Source organism: Diabrotica undecimpunctata, chromosome 7 (assembly GCF_040954645.1).
Source record: "Diabrotica undecimpunctata isolate CICGRU chromosome 7, icDiaUnde3, whole genome shotgun sequence".
NCBI classification, from domain to species: Eukaryota; Metazoa; Arthropoda; class Insecta; order Coleoptera; family Chrysomelidae; genus Diabrotica; species Diabrotica undecimpunctata.
In genome coordinates this window covers 59,447,177-59,463,758 of record NC_092809.1, presented here as the reverse complement: position 1 = coordinate 59,463,758, position 16,582 = coordinate 59,447,177, and the positions used below count along the sequence as shown (strand labels likewise).

Here is a 16,582-nt window from a genome sequence, read left to right as displayed (position 1 = left end):
AAATGTTTAATTGTCAACAAATCTATTTGTAATACAAAAATACTACGATAAGGATTTTTATAAATAAGTAATTAATACAGAAATTATTTTCGATTAATAATAAATTTTTTGATTTTATTAATACAGATTTATAAATGTTTTCAATGGTGTAAACCTTATGGTGATGATATAATAACCTCTAGAGCGCGACACATGTTTTCAGCTGCACGAAACGAATATACGTTTTGGACTATTCTACGCTATTCTCAATATTCTATGCTATTAACACAGTATCGTCTGCATATCTCAGGTTGTTAATAGATATTCTTTTTACTATAATTTCCGTATTCTCATTTTCCAGAGTCTTCTGCGTAATCGCTCCAGAGTACAAGTATCACACAATTAATATTCCCAAAATTTTCATCAAAAATGTCAAATTTTACCTTATAAATACAAGCCTCAAAAATATAGTAATAAAGTATACAGAATTGAATTACCGGTCAAATCACAACAAACCACAACGAACTATGCAAACTCTGACAAACGCAAACGTTTATATAGTAATGTGCGAATTAATGGAATCATTGTGACATTTTTCAATATTCACAGTTGGCAACGCATTTATAACTAACCAAGCATTGAAAACATAACCTTACTTTTCTCTGCCTTTTATTTGAGTGTGCTTTAGGATATTTTCCACTAAGTTTGTGTTGTTTTGTACTATTTTGTGTTGTTTTCGGTAATTAGTGAGTTTTTTTCGTTTAATTCCAACATAGATAGTACGCCTAGGAAGCCTGAAAAGATTATCACGTTAAGTGAACACATTTCTATGTCACAAAGAGAAATAGCAAGAACGTGTGGAGTGAGTCAGGGGGTAGTAAGTAAGGTTTTGAAGCGTAAACGAGAAACAAGATTAATGAATGTGAAAAGGTTATGAAAGTGCGGAAGAAAGAGAAAAACAACACCGGCAAATAAAAGATTTTTACGTCGAAAGAGTAAATTGGACTCAAGAAAAACAAGCCTCTAATAAGATCTAGCAGCATCAAATGTAGTTGATTCATGACTCAACTGTACGGAAAATACTTTTGGAGAATTGTAGAAGGGCAATGCGTCCACAGAAAACACAGCTTGTAACTGAACGAAAGAAGAAACAATGGCTATTGTGGTCCGACTCTAATGGACTTTGGACGACTGGAGAAAAGTTCTATTTACAGATGAACCACTCTATAGTTCAGGGAAAGCGGTCGAAATTCGTCAGGAAGTCTGACGATGAAAACCTTACACCATCGCATATTGATCAAACCATAAAACATCCAGTCAAAAAAATGTTTTACATACATGGTACAGTTGGGCTACCAGTAGAAGGCATGATGAACAGCCAAAAATATAAATCCATGTTGGAACAGCGTTTGGACACAGAACTCCAAAAATGTCAGCCCCAGGGAGGAGCGATTCTTCAACAGGACTCTGCTACCTGTCACAAATCAAAGAAAATTATGGAATTTTTCAAAAATAAGAAGATTAATGATTTAGGTTGGCCCGGTAATTCATCAGACCTCAACACCATTGAAAATGTATGGGCAATTTGCAAAGCTAGACTGCGCAAAATCGACTGTACTAAAAAAATAAAAATGATAAAAGCGGTCATTCAGGTTTGGTTTCGAGATGAAAGGATATCTGGGAACTGTCAGAAGCTTGTAGAATCTATACCAAAACGGGTAAAAGCAGTAATTGCAGAAGGGGGACATATTTCCTACTAAATGACGTGAGTATACCTTTACAGTTTTGTCAAAATATAATTTTTTTCTAAATAAACTGTTTTTTCATTAAAACCTATGATTCCAATAATTCGCACAGTACTGTACTATATAGCCCTATTCTCTGACGTTTCAAAATATTTTTTTAACGAAGCAAAATATTTTATATTATTTTTAAAAAAGTGATTTCCATAATAGGTGTTGTCTATTTATTTGAAAATGGGCTAATTGACGTGTTTTCTTAATGTATTAGGTTTTGATTTTCCTAGCAGATTTAAATCATACAGATTAGAGTGCATTCCGATTTATTTTTATCATTCTTTAAGGCACTTTTATTATTTAATACTTTCTTTTATTTTTTCTTATCTTAGGATCACAATTTAAAAATGTACCGAAAGACAGGATATGCATACTCTACGAAAATATGAAACTTCAAGTACAATTTTATTCTAAAGAAATCTAAGAAGTATATTTGATATACGTGATAACTGTTTTAATAAATCCAATTTCCTGTAATCCTAGAATTGAAAATATTATCTTTTTTAATTAGACTAATTAATCATTAAGTCAGAGATCTACAACCGTTTTTATATAAAATAACAAGTAATCGAATTTTATAATCAAGGGTACTTAGTGCAGGATTGCATAACTACTGTTCAGTACAGTGTTCTGTTATTGTTTTAGAAATATTTATTCTCGGAAACGTTTAAGTACTTTAGGACGAGATTTTCAATACAAATAGGATATGATTAGATTAGATGATGAACATGAAATGTATGACGTGGAGTAAGAGTAGAATGTATGAAGTGAAACTAAGAAAGCAGGTATTATGAAAAAAATCCAATAAAATTGGAAAATAAATTCAGTAAGACCATTATAAGACCAGCCATGAATATAGCACTGTAACTACTGAATAATCCATGTCTTTCCAGTGCTGAGTTTTCGAACAACTTACTTTTTTTCAATTTAAAGCTTTAATGAAAACAAAAAAAAAAAGTCCGCAATTTTGTTTTTTTTTAAGAATTTTTAATTTTTCTGGTAAACTATCACGTAAGGATACTTCTTTTTTAAAACCTTTCTCGAATTCTATGTTTCAGACTGGCCGTTCCAGAGATTAACTGTCCGCAGTGGAGTAGTAATTTTTGGACGCAAATTTTTTAGCGCCGTCTTTAAAATACACGAATAGACAAAAAAAACAAAAGAAAAATTTTGGTAAAAAAAAGTTGTATAATAATATAAAAGAAATCTAATTGCCATATTATATAATAAATAAGATATAAGAAAAATTGTTGAAAATGTGTCATTTTTAGCATTCTAAACTATAATAATACATTCTAAACTGTAATTCTTCTTCTTTGAGTGAGTCTCCTATCGGAGATTGGATATCATTAGGGCGATTCTAATTTTATTTACTGCTGTTTTGAATAATTCGTTAGTGGTACAGCCAAACCACTCTCTTAAATTTCTCATCCAGGACATTCTTGTCGAAACTGTAATAGTAAGGTCGAATCCAGAATTTTTTCCACATAAGCCGCTGCGACCAGTATGATTTTGTCATCCACTGTTACCCGATTGCAAAATCGGGTTTTGTCATCCACTGTTGCCCGTTTACAAACAAATTCATTGGCCACACTGCTGCTGACGTTGCCGAGCGACCTGCTGCATTCAATGTTGTCATAAATGACTGGGCCATTGTTGCCAATTGTGGAGCCACATAGTGCAGTAAAAATTTTGCTGGTTTATAGAAGCACCTTCAGTTGAAAGACTAAGTTTTAAACTCGGGAAAGAACAAAACCCATTAAATCTACGAGCCAGATTTACTGCAGTCTTCAGAGATCAAAATGCCACTGAACCTCTAAAAATCAAACGAACAAGCTGAATTTTACTGAGCTTATTAATTTTGGTACCCCAAAAAAGATGCAAAAAAGTTTACTACCTTTACCGCCGGGCTTCTCCCTAAAACCGGCCTCCCATGGGGGTAAAAACGCAAAAAAATCAATTTACGAAGAATCTGTACACCGCAGAAAAAAAATGATTCAAATAAAAAAAGGAGATAACTTTAAACACGAATGTTTATAAGCTTTTTTGTGTAGAATGAACCGTTCTCTTAGCGTGCGTTCATAACGAGGCGCCGACCCTCGCTCGGGCCATGGGATAGTATCATTTAATCGATTTTCAGTCAAATAAATGCATTACTTTAAATGCGAGCGTTCGCCGTCAGTGCTAAGCTCTAGGCGAGGAGACGGTGCGATGGTCTCCGCTATGAACGCACCCTTAGAAACAACGCCTGAAGCGACCATCGATTTTACAAGTCAGTTATTGGCGCGAAATCAATGTTCAATAAAAATTGTATCAGCTCAACGGTAAAAATTCGATATCTTTTAATTCAAGTGACATATCGACAAAAATCAATATGCGTTTTAAAGGTAAAGAGTTCAGCTTTCGTATGCAGTTATTGTGTTTTGCCGAAAATAAACTCAGATTTTATACAGGTGTTAAATAAATTTACATGTAGCGACTTTTGCCATTTTTTATGATTCTCACGAGATCAATAAAATCTATCCCTTTCATTGACTGGTCACTGTAGCATGATAATAGCATGAAATTTTAGTTTTGAGTTTTGGTAACAAATGTGAGGCATTTGAAATATGCTTAGAAAACGCAGGATTTAAATTTTCACACAACAAACGATCTAAAACATTTAAAACTTTTTTTCTTAATTACACTAGTACTCTTGTTAAAAGAACCAAACTTCTGCTATAAACTACACTCAAAACCGTCTTCTTATATGACCTCTTCCCGCGACGTGTGATCGTTTGTAACGTAAAACATTAAATTCTGCGTTTCTAGTCATATTTCAAATGCCTCATATTGGTTGCCAAAAATCAAAATTTAAATTTCATGTCATAGGTTTTAAAGATTTATCTCTAAAAATGGAAATTTTACTACAACTGGTCAAGGAAAGTGATAAATTTTATTGACCAAAAAATAACAAAATTCGCGCCACTTTAAATTTATTTAACACCTTTATAAAAACTGAGTATATTCTCGGCGAAATACAAAAACTGCATACAAAAGATACACTCTTTGCCTTTAAAACGCATTTTGATCTTGGTCGATAGGACATTTGGATCAAAAGATATCGAATTTTTACCGTCGAGCTGATACAAATTTTATTGAACATTGATTTCGCGCAAGTAACTGACATGCAAAATCGACGGTCGCTTCAAGCATTTTTTCTAAGAGAACGGTTCATTCTACATAAAAGATGCTTATAAACATTTTTATTTAAAATTATCTCAGCTACATTTTTTATTTGAAACATTTTTTCTACGGTGTACACATTCTTGGTAAATTTATTTTTTTGCGTTTTTACCCCCCTGCGAGGGGGTTTTAGGGGAAAGCCCAGAGGTAAAAGTAGTAAACTTTTTGCATCTTTTTTAGGGTCCCAAAATTAATATTCTCTGCAAAATTCAGCTTGTTCGTATGATTTTTAGAGGTCAACTCTGACGATTGGACTAATTGTTTTTTACAAATCTTTGATACATTTCACATATTAGTTTTTTTCTTTAAGATTTAACGGAGTTTTTTGATAGTGACACCTAACAATTTGACGTTTCCTGAGGACCAAGACAAGAATACGACCGCGATTTGTTCGTTTTATAGTCCAGGGATATAAGTATTTCTAAGAAATTCGCAATAGGCAAGTATTTGATGAGTTTTTCCGACGACTAAAGCAGAGCGACAATGCAGCGCAATATATATACATGGAAATTCTAGCGAAATCTAGAAGTTACTGAAACGTTTCTTTCTGATCAAACCTTTGTAAAACTGGCGAGCTATGTCTACAGAAGAAATACTTAGGCATCTGATTTAAGTGATTTAAGTTGACTTATTATTACTTCATTTTTTTCAACCATCAAATAGTAAATTGCTTTTTCTGTTGACCATGCAATGAAAATGCTACACATGTCAATGGTAACTAACAATGCTTTTGCTACACAAGTCAATGGTGAATAATTAAACATAGTATAAATCAACCTACTTTATTTGTTCTGAAAAAAAGAAAATACAAAATTTGAAATAGATATCAAATATAATTCCAAATTGTAGGTGAGTAAGGAATTTTTCGTTTATTCTTTCCCTCTATTCTAAGAAGAAAAAGCTAATAATAATAATAAAGAACTTAAGAAACGTAATAGCAAAACCAGAAACTGGACCAATTTCGCAATTTCCTCTGAATTGGACGTATTTTTTGGATCCTATGAAAAGATTCTTCTAAATCAAGATTCAAATTTATAAGAAAGATGACCTAAGTGTTGTTGATCAGATCAATGTGCTTTCAATTCGAAGAGGTCAGGTAAAACCGAGTGATTGTATCCGATAACAAGTAGATAACTACTATACAATATTTTTATATTATATTGTAGACTTTTGAATCAACTACTAATTTATTTTTTATCAGTTTTGGTGTATAATTGTGTACAAATAATTGTCTCATTTTTTATCACTAGATAAAAATTAATCAAGGTATTTTAATGTTCAAATAATAATTGGAAATTCAGAAGCTAAATTAATAACGTCTTTATTTTACGTATAATAGCAGATTGATTATAAATAATTTCTTGGTTATGTGATATCTGTGATTTGTCTAAATGTGATTCTCCTTAAAATTAATTTAGTTTCTTTTATCCTTTGTTGATTCAACAAAATGTATGTTTTTAAGATATGAGTTGGGGAGATTTTTTCTAATTTTAGAAACGGTATACTACTTAGTTTACCTGGCATCCTTCGGGTTTTTTCAATGTACACAAAATTCGAGATGCGTGATGTATTTAAGAAATAAAAAAACTAAAAACTCCAAACTCGTTTGCAATATTTAATGCTACCATTTTTAAAATGTAGTAAAATTGGGAAATTGAGACAGGGGTTTATACCTGCTACAAGTTTATTTTTTCATATTTAAAACAAACTGCAAAACAAAATTCATGGTGTGAAAGAACTCTCTTCATAGAGGAAGAATATAAATTTTAGAGATCATTGTTTTAATACGTAACAAAGCAGCTAAATCTCTTTAGAGGTCGTCAAAAATGTTCTACAATAAATTTTTTATTTGAAGTGATTTATTGTAGTGCATTTATTTATTTATAATAAACAAAATAATTCGTAATCATACAGAAAAGATACGGTTTTATATATATATATATATATATATATATATATATATATATATATATATATATATATATATATATATATATATATACGGTTATACTAAGTTTAAATTCCTTTCTCCCTTCGTTGACTGTACTTTCTATATATATATATATATATATATATATATATATATATATATATATATATATATATATATATATACGGTTATACTAAGTTTACATTCCTTTCTTCCTTCGTTGACTGTACGTTATGTTACAGCATGAGTTTTTAGACAATATCTCGGCAGATCAAATTCACTAATTGTATTTTTCTCGAAAACTTCAAAAAGACACATTTTTTTAATCTTCTTCTTTTGGTGCCTATCCTATGTGGATGTTGGCAATCACGTTGGTCCATACAACTTTGTTGACTATCTGCTCTAAATAGATGTATGATAGTCATTCCTGCCCACTGTCTGATGTTCTTCAACCACGATGTCCTTCTGCGCCATTGAGATCTTTTGCCTTCTATCTTGCCTTGTAAAATTAGTTGAATTAGTTGATACTTCTCATTGCGCATCACATGCCCTAAGTATGTCATCTTTCTGATTTTCACGATACGCATAATTTCCAGATCTTTATTCATACGTTGGATCACGGTGTTGTTTGTAACATGATGGATATAGGAAATTCTGAGCATGCGCCGGTAGCACCACATTTCGAAGGCTTCTAATCATTTGGATGTTGCTTCCGTCAAGGTCCAAGCTTCAACTCCATATAAAAGGGTAGCAAATACATAGCATCTCAAGACTCGTGTTCTTATATCAATGTACAGGTGCACATTACAAAATCTTCCTGAGGCGATTGAAGACAGCCCTCGCCTTTTCTATACGACATCCTATTTCCTGTGAGTGGTCCCATTCCTTATTTAGGCTGCATCCAAGGTATGTAATTTTGTCGATTATTTTCAAGGGTTCATTATTAGCTGTGAATTGGTGCTGCATTACATCGTTTTTACTTACTACAAGAATTTTGGTCTTCTTACAGTTTAATTTCATGCTGTATCTGTCACAGGCTTCCACTACATGGTCTATTAATATATGCAGATCCTCCGCATTATCAGCAATCAAAACCGGATCGTCTGCATATCTTAAATTGTTTATGATTTCACCATTGATTTTTATACCTTCTCTTAAACCATCAATAGCTTCCCTGAACAGCATTTCCGAGTAAGCATTGAACAACGTCGGTGATAAAATGCAGCCCTGACGTACTCCCCGTTTTATCGTGAATTCTTGTGAGGTTTTGCTGTCTACTTGTACAGTTGCCCTTTGCTGTAAGTATAAATTTTTAATTAGGCGTAAATCTTTGTCATTAATAATAGATTCTTTCAGTATCTGAAATAATTTTTGACGTTGTACCTTGTCAAATGCTTTTTCAAAGTCTATAAAGCATTCGTAGACTTTGCAATATACGTCTCGAACTCTTTGTATCAATACTTGTATGGAAAATAGGGCCTCTCGCGTTCCCAGTCCGCTTCTAAACCCAAACTGAACACTGCTAATGTTTTCTTCAAGTTTTCTATATATGCGAGAGTGAATAACAGAATGAAGGATTTTGAGTGCATTATATGATATATTTGACTTTTTCGAAATATTTCATTTATTATACTCTTTCATTTTTTAAAGCATTCCCTATACTTAAACTAATTACATTCCGAGATATTTTAAGTTTTTTTCAAATTTCGGGAATACCTTTTTAACTTTTGTAAGTAAGAATAAGTTCGTCTTGTGTCATAATACAACTTAACAGGTTATGTACACTCAACTTACGGGTCTATAAAAAATAGACATTTAAAGCCTCAACTATGAGTGTAAATTTTTTGAAATTTTTAAATTTATTTATTTATTGAAACAATGAAAACGAAAAATTGACGTTTTATGGGGTATTGGGGGGGGGGAAGTAGCGGTCTAAAATTGCGCTGAACCTTAAGCCCGCCACTCACATTCCAATGCCGCAGTACGATTTTGTCGAAAGCTACAAAATTGAACATAATTACTTGATCGTGCATTTCACCAAATCGGCGCGATTTTACGGCAAACAAACAAGTCAGTCTGCAGCAGTACGACAGAGTTGGTTGGGTCCATGTTGGGTGACCCTCCAACTTGGGTCGTAAATTTGATCGGGTATTGAGTGTATATGATCATTTGCTGGTAACGGCTTACAGCTAGAAGTTTTTAAGAGATTCCTTTGACATTTATAAAGAACAAGAGTGTCTTTGGAAAATAAAATCATGATAAAGCCGCTAGAAAAAAAGCTGTGAATATTTTGGTTGCTAAATTTCAAGAAGTGAAAGCAATATTAATGACGAGTTGGTAAAAGAGAAAATTAATAATTTTCGAACATGTTAAAAACGGAATTAAAATTATCTGGATATAATCTTAATTCTTCTAATAAATGTACGTGACAGTATGTATGTCATTTCAGCAACCAATCAGTGGCTCACCCAAAAGGGGGGTTTGGGTAAAAAAATATATAAAGAATAGTAGGAAAAGATAACCTGCCTTTCACACACAATACAAAAAATTCAAAACGCTAGTTTAATAATTAAATTACCTTTTTAAATATGTAAAATAAAATAATTATTGCATAAATACACAATAATTAATAATTATTATTGTGTGCTTTTATACTATTAGAAAGAACGTTTAAATTATAAGATTTGGCCAATCTTAATAACATTGCCAGCCGAATAATTGCACAGCAATAAAGAAGTAACACGTGCCTTTATGTATCGGATGAAAAACTTCGAGAAATCATCTAATTCTCATTTAATTTTATGTTCTATCCATTTGCCTAAAAAATGCGTCTGCGTTGTGTGGTGTGAGTAGCATGCGCCTACAGGACTGTATCTGCGGCGGCCTTGTGGAGTATCAGATATGAGATATCTCTAGGAGAGAAGAGAGCATTTGACAATAGCCATAAAAAAAGAAGAAAAGGAAACATCAATGGCAAGATGACAAGAAGAGTGGAACAATACGGAAGATGTTATCCATTGGTCCAAGATGCTGATCCCGAGCCTAAGGGACTGGGTAGATTGTCTGTTTTAGGGCGTATCTTCGTAGGTCCAGAAAGACAGATACAGACAAATGCCTATACTGCGAATATTCCGACACTGTTACTCACACAATTCTGGAGTGTAATAGATGTACAGTGGAGAGAAAGAGAATGTATAGAGAAATAGGTATGAACCCTGTGACTGTGAGAGAGATGATCGTGAAGATGACGGGAAGTAATCCCAACAGTAATTAAAAAGAAAGAAAAAGAAGAGAAAAACCATAGTTTATTTTGTCAGTTAAATATTCCTGCACTGGATATGCAAGCTTCGTCGTTAAATATTACCTTTACTATTATGACGTCAACTATAAACATTTTAAAATGAAAAAGACAGCAAAGATTTGATTTCACGTTCAAAGCGTCTATGTATCTGTTGATACGTATTTCGACTTAATAAGTCTCATCAGAACAGTTATTCATAGCCGTTCTTAACGTGAAAAATAATCTTCTCTGTCTTTTAGGAAGCAACAATAAAATGGGTTCGTTATGGACGCAATAGCGACATCTGATAGAAAAACTATCGAAACTATCTTACCGATTTTTATAAACATTTTATTTGCATAGTAGATTAAAAAACTGAAAATAGATATATAACATGTGATATCACGTGAACAAAAAATTAAAAATGTAAACGAAAAATGTCACAATATATAGGGTGTCCCATATAAAAAAAACATAAGTTGGTATTATATTTCCTTAGTGAGACCCCCTAAAAAAAGTCTCGTGCGCCACTGAACTCTTTCATAATATATCCATAAAAAATTCAAAATTTTTCTTAATAAAGATATTTAAACCTGTTGTTTTCGACATTTTTCAATAATCGCCCTGTACCTCGCTAATGTGGTGAGCTATTGATGATTGGGCAATTGTTACTTTAACAAAAAAAGAAGTCATGAAATCTTAACTACTTTTTTTCTACCTCCTCTAGTTTTCGGTATACACAACAAAACATACCAATTTGGAACACCCTGTACAGTGGTTTTTAAATTGCAAAATTGTAATCTCAAAAATTTTAATTTCTGAGAATTTCGGAAATATATAAATGTATATTTTTAAAATGCCTACAATGTTTTACACACTTCAAAAATACATATTTTCTTTACCTTCCTTAAGCTCTCATAAGTGTATACAAAATAAATCAGTTTTTTTCAGTTATTTTTATCGGTTACTGCAGAGATTATTATTTAAAAATTGTAAAATGATTATAGAGATCACCAAAATAATGTAAAATTAAAAAAACATACACTTATGACTTAATTATTATCTTTGCACTTTCGTTTAATTTTAATATCTAATATTTTTTATTCTACTGTCGTCGCCTCGCCGATTAGACATTTAAATGATGCAGGATACCGTTGAAAAGGCCAAGTTGCATTTCTTGGAGTGGCAACGTTTTTGCAAGAATTCCAAATCAAAGGGGTCTCCTTCAGAATGCCAAGGTTAACTTCTTTCGTTGCTTGACAAAGCGAAAGTAATATTTAATCGGATATTAGACGACAATAATCGTAAATATTTCGCTACAAAGAACTGTCTTAGGTGAATATCTAAAAAAGGAACTGGTTTGGTTGTTTAATAACGCGACGAAAAAGAAATGTTCGTAATGATTTTGAGTTTTCAAAATGTAAGTCAAAATTATTACAAACAGGGTGATTATATTTTCCGGATATTACCATTTTCTAAGAAGAATAAAAGAGTCCATTACAAAACCTTGAAGTATAAACAAGAATTAAGAAAAATAAATAAGTTTAAAAGGGCAATAAAAGAAATAAGACTGCAATAATAGCTCGGACTATGTTTCTTCTTTTTCTTCTATTTTTATATATTTATGCAAATTGCATGTTTTTCTTTGACATCAGCTCCCAACCTAGTAGAAATATGTATTATCATTCCATATTTACACCAGGAAAATAAGGCAAACATATACCATGTTCGGGACACTGACCCAGCTAGGTTCCAAATGGGTTTTTTGGGTACTAAATACCTAATACATTATAAATACAAAAATGCCCGTCACAGTTCGGATGCATGTTATCAACAAATAAGGGTCAAAAATGGCAGTTTTTCGGTTTAAATCGCTACAGGTAATAATAGGGTGCTCCAAATTTTCATAGATTTCCAGCAAGCATATGATTCCATAAAAAGAAGCAAATTGTGGATAGCAATGTTAGAAATGGGAATACCAAGAAAATTAGTTGAATTAACGCAAATGTGCGTGACAGACTTATATGCGCAAGTAAAGATATGAAGCAGAACATCGATTCCATTTGGTATAAAGTCAGGACTTAGGCGGGGGGACCCCTTGTCACCGTTGCTGTTCAATTTTGCTTTCGAATATGCAATAAGTAAAATATCGTCTGAGCTGACAGGAGGATTTGCTGATCAAGGATCAAAACTGTTGCTGGCCTTTGCTGATGATATAGATGCAGCCACGCATTCTACAAGAGACGTGAGAGAGGGAGGAGGAGGAAACAGGTAGTCTGGGTCTCCGAATAAATGAAGAAAAGACGAAATATATGGTATTAACCAAACATCCAAGACCAAGAGTAAGGCAGAACATCAGTATTAATGATCACAACTTCGAAGTAGTAAAGGAGTTTAAATACCTGGGGGCGATAATCACAGCGGACAACCACATAGAGAAAGAGGTCTCAGCAAGGATAGCTGCGGGAAATAGAGCATTATACTCCCTTTTAACATTATTAAGATCGACGCTGCTAAAAAGAAAATCTAAATTAACACTACACAAGTTGATTATTCGCCCAATTATTACATTGCAGTGAAACATAGACTCTCAACCAGCGGGAAATCAATAAGTTTCTAGTATTTGAAAGAAAGGTTCTCAGAATAATATTTGGCACTCAAAGAGATGAATTCACAGGAAATTGGAGAAGACGCCGCAATGCTGAATTGGTGACTCTGTATGGAACTGAAAACATAGTTAGACATATCAAGGCAAACCGAATAAGATGGGCAGGTCACGTGGTACGATCAGAGGATGACAGAGTGTTAAAGACAGTGTTTTTTGAAAGACCAGATGGTAGAAGATCAGTACGCCGACCGAGAAAAAGATGGAAAGATGATGTTGAAGCCGATTTATCTAGAATTGGGGTACAACAATGGGGTACAACAGTTTACTCAAACTTTTACACCTAAACTATAATCCTAGAACTTCAAAATGGCGCTAAATGCTCCATCTACTTCCTGACAATAATGAATCCTATTTCTAAACTTTTGCCGTACTCGTTCAAATGTGTCGGATGAAATTGCCCTACATTCTTCAACAAGTCGTTATTTATCGTCGTCCAATCCATCTACCACGATATTAACGTCTTACTGCACCATAAGGGTGTGCAGGAGCACTATCTTGTTGAAACGTTATTTCCAAGTTGCCGAATTCATCTGGATTATCCTCCAGAATTTCATGTATTAACGGTTCAATTGCATTTTGTAATATCTCCAGATACACTTCACCAGTTAAGTTAGTATTGAGAAAAACAGGCCCAACTAAGTGGTTTCCCAAAATATCTACCCAAACATTAATTTTTTTTTTTGGAAATTGAGTATGTGTTTCACGAAACACGTGAAGATTTGTGTCATTCCAATACCTCACATTGTGTATGTTAACATTTCCATTTAGAGAAAAAGTACTTTAGTCACTAAAACAAATTGTTTTTATGTAATCGGCCTCTTGATTAATTTTATTGGACATATTTTCACAGAATTCTAGTCTTCGGTCGGGGTCATCATCTGAAAGTTGGTGCACAATTTTTAATTTGTATGGATGAAATTTGTTTTCAGCCAACACTGGGTGTACTGTCTTTTGACTGATTCCATAGATAGATGCAACTTGGGCTGTAGAAGAAGTAGGGTTCACTACCATTTCTGAAATTATGTCAATTTTTTGTCATCACTAATTGTTGGTCGACCAGATCGTTTGACATCTTGAACACTACCTGTTTGTTTAAACTTCCGAAGAAGCTTCCTCAAATAAGCTCTCAATGTAGGGCGATCGGGGTACCTCTCATTAAAAAGGCGTTCCGCTGCATGGAAATTATTTCCACATTCACCAATTATTAACACAGCTGCTACTTTGTCGGCTACAGTACGTACCATTCTGCCTTTGTAAAAATCTAAACGTCTCGTTAAACAATAATTAAACTAAATACTAACTAAGAACAACTAACTAAAAACAACTTGACTAAACTTGAATTGACTAAACTAAGCAGAAACAGAAACTAAATATTGAACTATAAATGCTTTTGCAAGCTAAAAACAACTAGAACGTCAACTTTTATGACAAATAACCAAAGGCGGACGTTAGATTTTTTATTAATTAAATTCCAAACTAGAATTTTAGTATTTATTTAATTGATTAGTCAAAATCATCTTAAATCCAAACAATATTAGTACAGTCTGTCCCAAACCCTTCTTTCAGTGCGTCACTAATTTTGACGTCATATAGGATTTTAAGAATGTCGAGAATTATTGCATGGCATTTTAGTTAAATCTGACAGTTGAAGGATCGTAATCGGCTAAACGTGAAAAGGTTATTTTTTGAAAATGTGGAGTAAAAACTTTAAGAATTAAATTTTTTTTTAATTTACATATTAGAGGTCCCGTCCTGTATAAAAATTTTTATTGTGCATTATATTGGAACGGCAGTTTGTCATAATTCCTATTCTATACACTCCAAGGAAAGTGCTTAATTAGCTAAGATTTATTTATGTATTTATTATTATTTATTACAAACACTATGGCTAAAATGTATAGTATTTAAACTACTAATGTGAATATTTTTTAGAATAATTTAAAACTTACTTCACGAACGGCAGAAACTGGTAATAAAGTTGTCCCAGCCTCTTTTTCTAATTGAAAATAATTTAATAATTTTAATATTAGTCTTTGTTCATTCTCGGTATATCTCGGCATATTTAAAATATTTTTATGAAAATAAATACAAAATTAAATTTTCACTGTAAAATGTCTAAAAATACTATCCTGGAATGACAATTATCATTTTATCAGTTGACATTGTCAAAGTACTGTCACTATCGAGACCATCTGCGTCAAATTATATTTATGCACATCATTGATTGGATATCTATTTAGCGTATTCTAAACTCCGACCAATTATATATCCGTAAGTAGAATTCGCTTTAATATGCAAATACCCGTGAACGAAATATAATTTTCTAAGTTCTATGTATAATAATCACAGACTCACGTTTTTTTCTGTCACTTCTAGCTTAATGCGTTAGAGAGAATTCGATAAACTGTGACGCACTGAAAGAAGGGTTTGGGATGAACTATATGATTGAATAGGTATATTCAAATAATTGTAGTTTCGCATTTAATTAATAAATATTCTAACGTTCACATCTGGTTGATTGTTAAAAAAGGTGACGTTGACGTAGAAACAATTAGGAATTGAAAAACGTCAACTTTTTGACAAGTAACCAGAGGCGGAGGTTTTAATTTTTATTAATTAAATACGAAACTAAAATTTTAGTATTTATTTAATTTATTCATTTGACAAGCACTGTATATATATATATATATATATATATATATATATATATATATATATATATGTCCTAAGGTATTATTAGGTGACGTTTCTTACATATTTGCTTATCTTAAGTAGTTACATGGTAGTTTTACGTTGTGTTTATTATAAGTCAGTCCGTTATCTTTATAGTAGGTATCTACGATTTTAATTAATGATAAATATGCATAACTGATAATGGTGATATTTGTAGATTAGTTTAAAATGTGGGTGTTTCGAATAAATGTATTAGAAGTCCATTTTAATTTAATGCATTTGTTAATGCTATTGTTAATGGAAGTTTTATTTATTTTTTTTATGTTGATTTTATTAAATTAAAAACGAATCGATTACTCAATATATATATATATATATATATATATATATATATATATATATATATATATATATAAATATACATTTATTTAGTATTGAGTCAGAGTATTACATCAAGTGGTCATTCCATAGGTGTACCTGTTTATAGGCGACATTTTATTATATGAATGTTTACCGCTAATACGCACTATAATGACATAATGACAGAACTGAATATTAAAGTGACCTACAAATATCTGAAGAATGAGAAAATTTTATAAACTCTCTATTATCTGCATTTGGTCTTCTGACAACTGAAAGTATGAAGATAATACTGCCGACTTATCATCCCACCAAAATATTTTTCCGACGAATGCACATAAATCCCAATGCAATTTTCATTTGACTGAAAACTGCTGAACTATGGAGAAAGAAAACAAATCGATCCATGTTACCTTTACTCAGCCTATAAGAGACTGTTCCATTCTAGAACTTTATTACTATGTACTTCTGAAATTAATTATCGAAGGGAAATGGAAGACGAGGCTATGAAGACGTAAAGAGACTATGAAAACTACATTCTTAGTCTAAAAATAACAGAGATGAGAGCGGTTTAGACTGACATTCACTGATTCAGATGCACTAGCTGGACGCTTCGCTGAAATCGTTGCCAGCCTTCAATAAAGATGGTAATATTATAACAAGATTAACTG

The 16,582-nt window shown here is 32.3% G+C and overlaps 1 protein-coding gene across 4 annotated transcripts in view; it reads right to left on the bottom strand.

The window, feature by feature from the left end:
- The window catches only part of LOC140445391 (glutamine--fructose-6-phosphate aminotransferase [isomerizing] 2-like), a 97,068-nt gene that overhangs the window by 73,663 nt on the left and 6,823 nt on the right, over nt 1-16,582 (bottom strand). The window lies entirely within an intron of this gene.